Below are 5,162 nucleotides of genomic sequence, written 5' to 3' on the forward strand. Positions count from 1 at the left end.
CCCCCCCCCTTTTTTTACACACAGACCTAATTACCCAGAGCCATTGCTCAGGTCAGATGAAGCCTCCAAACCTCTGCGCGGCAAGCTGCTGAGTGCTGTGCCAAGAGTGAAGCCCTGTGCTGGTTGCCTGTAGTAATGATTGTAAGTCAGTTTAGATATTTCTGATTATTACTTCTTTCTTAAGACTTTTTTCTCAATGAATCCTACCAGTTCCAGCAAAGAAAAATGAGAACCAAGCACAGCCTGGGACAGTGTAAAATGGAAAAAGCCACATTGCTCCTGGCCCACGGAGTTTACGTGGCTGTGCCAAGGAGGGCGTCAAACCACCATGGATGATCTGAGCCTTTGGACTGCAGCGTTTCAGCTCCTGATCACCAAGGAAGTTGCACCAAACCTTTGCACGGCTCCATCAGTACACCAAGGTTCAGCTCATTAATAAATCTAAATAATTATCTAAATAATAACATGCAGACAGTCTATTGGGATGAAGGTCAAACACACACGGCAAACATACTAATTTTTCTTTATGTTTCGTGTCTATTAAAAATAGGTGCTTATAAATCCTATCTCCCTGTCTAAATATACACACAAACAAATTATATTTAGAATTACATCAACAGATCTCTAACACAGGACATCAAAGGAAGGCTGTCACCTATCCCCCTTAAGCCCACTTTGAGCCACTGCAAGGAAAATATTAAATTGCAGAAAGAAAATTAGAAACAACTAAGACAAGAGAACCATCTGGAAGCCCTCTCCTTTCAAAAAAAAACAGGGATTTCTCTGTCTCTTTTCCAAGTAATCACCAAACCACAGTATTCAGGAGAGCTGAGTGTATATATTAGCTGCTCTTGCGTATTACGTGTGGAGTGTGTAATTATCTGTACACGTCTGGGTGACTAAAGGTACACGGAACAACTTGGAACTCAAAATATATTGGCTGAGTAGCCTACAGCTGCTAAATTTCTTCATTTTTGAGAAACCCAAGTGGCTGGAGCACACCCTCCCAGGCATCCCGAGGCTGCCACTTTCCCTGTCCCGCTCACACACATCATTCTATCTTTAATGACTCCACCATAGAGGAGCACCACTGATCCACAGACCTAAAACGTGGAAAACCAAAGGAGAAAAGAACTCCCAGTGTGCTCACACACAGCCAGCTCCTGGAAAAATGCACCATTTTCCTATTCATAGGCGTCTCAGCTAGCAGAAACCACAGGGACTTCAACTGTTCAAAGCCAAAATGTGGACTTCCCCCCTCCTCCCTTTTTTAATTCCCTCTCAAGCTAAACACTGCAGATCTACCCTGCCCTTGCTGCACACCACGTTTCTGGACCACAAGCAGATGGAAGAGGAGGAATGACAGCGTGGTGGGTGGAAGCTGCACAAGAATCCAGGGCAGAAGGACATGCCAAGAAGTCCTCCTCCTTCAAAACCCAACAATGGTAAGACCCAAAGTTTGGCACCAAAAGACAGTGAGAATGAGACTTCACCAAGAGCAAAGCTACAAACCTCAGGCTTCGTTCTTAAACAGAACTGGCCAACAGCACCAAAAATGTACCGTGGATGGAGCAGGAAAAAGGCAAGAGAACAGCAGAACAGGTAGTGCTGCAGAGCATCCACACCTCCTTCCTAGAGATGCCCAACCGGGAGATAAACGACCTCATTTAATTTGGCTCCACTGCAAGCAACCACTGTCAGAAAATTTGGGTCCAGCTGGGAATTCTCCTACGGTGACATCAAAAATAATAAACCAAAGTAAGGAATTTGTCTGATAACTTACTGGCTGGCCAGGCGAGCAGGTGAAGGCCTACTCCCACGACCGAAACAAATTTGGGTGTATAAAGAGAGTTTTCTTTAAATAAACTAACTTTTCAGAGACATTAATTAAGGCTTAAGCACAGAGCTGAAAAACCCTCAGGTACACTCAGGCAACAAGAGCCAAGTTTTTCCCTTACTGCTCTTGATTTCACACGCTGTGGGACCATCATTAGTCTCCTTAATAGAGGGGAGCAATGTTCAAAGGGAAATGCAGGTGTAAAACCAAGCCCTTCCCTTCCATTAGCATCTCCCTGATGGATGAGAATATACTCGAGGATCTGAATTTGGGCATTTAACAGCAGCACATTTGCCAGGAGCTTCTGCATTGTGCCAAGGGCACCAATGTTACCAATCATTTGCCCTAGAGAAAAGCAGAAAACAGAATCCAGATGCCTAGAGGAAGCAAAAAATAATCGAGTCCCAAAGCAACACAAACACTGAATGGTGCACGAGTCTCTACAGCTGCAGTGCACATTAAAAAAAAAAAAAAACCAAAACACACCACAGTAATTGCCACAGCCAAAAACCTGAAGTTTTAGACTGTCTGAATCCGTATCAAGGCACATTAACAAAGTCAGTGGAGTGTTCAAATGCACTGGGCCTGAACCCCGACCTCACCAAGCCCCCCACGTGCACCACCAAGCCCCACCAGTGTCACTGGCCTGGTGGAGATAGGGCATGGTAGGAAGACCATCTTCCCCCAAAATGGAGATAAATTCAAGGTGGGGAGGTCTACCTGCAGCAAAGCACAGAAGAGCAAGCAGATAAATACATTTCAGCCACAGGGGTGTGCAAGGGAACCTGCTGCAGCACCTGCAGTTTCCATCATGATGCCAGACGCCAGCTGAGGATACCCCCAGGATTCCCAACTCGATCCATCACGCCCCGTGGAATGACCCCACCAACGCGTCACTTGTTTGAGAGGGTCCTCCACCCTCCAGCAGCCAGGGATGATCTCAGTGTCTTCTCAAAGGAAGCGCTCGCTTGTCCCAGGTTTGGCTCTATCAGCTGCGTCCCTACAGCTCCAGTGAGAAGAGATAAAAGTTTCTTCTGCTCGCAGCCTACAACACAAACATCCAACAAGTAGGTCTGGGTTGTTGTCAGGCAGCTCCACGGAGAAGCTGCAGACCTTGCGTGGAGCTTGGGCAGCGGCTCCAAGATCAGGGCCTCAAGGTGGTCACAATTTTAGCACCCAGAAAGGCAAGAGGCAAGCTGGCTTTGCTGGACGCTGAAGTTCTCAAGAACCTGAGCTCTGACTGCCAAGTGGGACGCAGAGAGCGACCAACCAGGCACAAGTTTCTTTGCTAATCGGAAAAATCTGGTAAATGCCAGCAGCACGTACTCGAGCTGCCTGTAGTTCAGCTCCTCAACTCAACACCCCACCTCCTACAGCCCCCGTGGAGCTCCACCTCAGCAACAACCATGCCTCGTCCTTTGAAGTGTTTGAGGTCAGGCTGGACAGGACTTTGAGCAACCTCATCTAGTGGAAGACGTCCCTGCCCACGCATTGGACTGGATGACCTTTAAAGGTCCCTTCCAACCCAAATCATTCTGTGAATAATTCCCACGGAAAATAAAGCTGAGCCTGTTGATTTACCATGCTTCGACCAACGCTTTCCAAGCCCCCACATCTCACATCAGTACAACTCCAACGCTGCAAGCTACAAAATCAATTCCTCTGAAAAAACAAGGCATGAGCAGCACTCTTCATCACACCCCCCAGCAGGTCCAGGACCAGGGGAAGCCACCAAATCCAGCAAACATCCCACAGCCATCATGGTTTGGTTTTAATTGCCCGTGATTTGGAAATACCCAACCGGTTCCCAAGGATGTGCTGGGTGACACCTTTCTAATATCATGACATTCGAGAGTGAGGAGTGAACCACAAAGTGCCCCCCACCTCTGAAGAAAACCATTACTGAGCTACTGCAAATAATCCTCTTCTCAAAGCTATAAAGCCCACGCGCTGGGACGAGTGCGTCCTAAATAAGACACACCGAGTGGCAAACACAACTCAGAGGCGTAGTGAAACACCAAACTTTGGGACAGGCACAGGGAAACACGGCTCCTAAAAACACCTGAACGCTTCCTGACAGCTTCCAGAGTCCCAAAGCCTAAAGTCAAACTAATAAATTAGAGTATTTCTTTCCAAAAGTTGTCAGAGAAACCACTCGGGCTCTTTTAAAGAGCCCAGCTTTGAGACACTCGAGACTTTTTCAGACAACAAGCTTCAGTGTGATGTAACTTGTGTGTTTTTAACCGTCAAGCTTGGTGTGAAGTTTGGTTTGACACCAAATGCCACACACCGCCGCTGCCTCCCAGGACAGGATCCCTCACACTCTTAAACTAAAAAGATAAAATACCTAAATTAGTTTAAAACTTTTCGGACAGGTAGTAGAGTCGTTTGAGGGTCGCTCAGGATGGGACCGTTGCTCCCCACCGGGGTTAAGCTCACGTAAATCAGGCGCAGGGTTTGCTCCAGGCTCTCCTGTCCTGGGAGAAAGTCAGGAGTCAAGGTCTAGCAAAACACAGCCTGGATTCAAACTGAAATCCTCCATCTCTCACTAATTTTAGAAGGTTCGCCGCGGGCATCGTTTCAGTCGAAAGAGATCCTCAGCTGCTCCAGGTGGGCACAGACAGAACTCATAGCCTTTGCTCAAAAAGGTTTGCTCTGTTGTCCTTGCTCAAAACACGCCATTTTTAACTTTGCCTCAGATCCAAGCATTGCCCAGAGGTGTGCTACACGCCAGGTGTCTGCCTCCTTCCACCCCACAGCCAGCCACACGTTGGGGACGCTGCACGCACAAAGTTTAGGGAAGCACCCGAATCCTTCGTGAGGGAAGTCTAAAAAATGTAAAAATAGCGTTGAGAATCAACGAGAAAAGGAGGTGGGGGGGTAGGGTGGTGGAGTGGTGGTGTGTGGGCGAAGAAACCCCACCGCTACCAGCCTGAATGTCTTGCACAGAAGAAGCGATAAATCCGGCAGCCCTGGCGTGATGTCGGGGCGGGGGGCTGTTGTGAAAATCCCCCAGCAGAGAGGAAAAAACAGAGTTCACCGGCCATTAGGCCGCTCTCCCCCACCCCTCCCCCGGCTCCTTTGCCTGGCTCCTTCCTCCTGTCAGAAAATGGGGTCAGGGCAGGGGCCGAGTGGGGGCTGTTGCAAGGAGGATTCAAGGAGTAAAAATAAAGACAGGAGTCGGGAACTCCTCCAACACATCAAGGAAAAGTAAATTAAGAATGATAATAATAAAAAAAAAGGTGCGGAAAATGGCCCCGCAGGGAGGCCGGGACACGTCCGCACGCACCGCCCGGCCTCCCTCCGCGCAGCCCCGCCAGGCCGG

This window comes from Athene cunicularia, assembly GCF_003259725.1.
Source record: "Athene cunicularia isolate RWA chromosome 2 unlocalized genomic scaffold, athCun1 chr2_part1, whole genome shotgun sequence".
Lineage (NCBI taxonomy): Eukaryota > Metazoa > Chordata > Aves > Strigiformes > Strigidae > Athene > Athene cunicularia.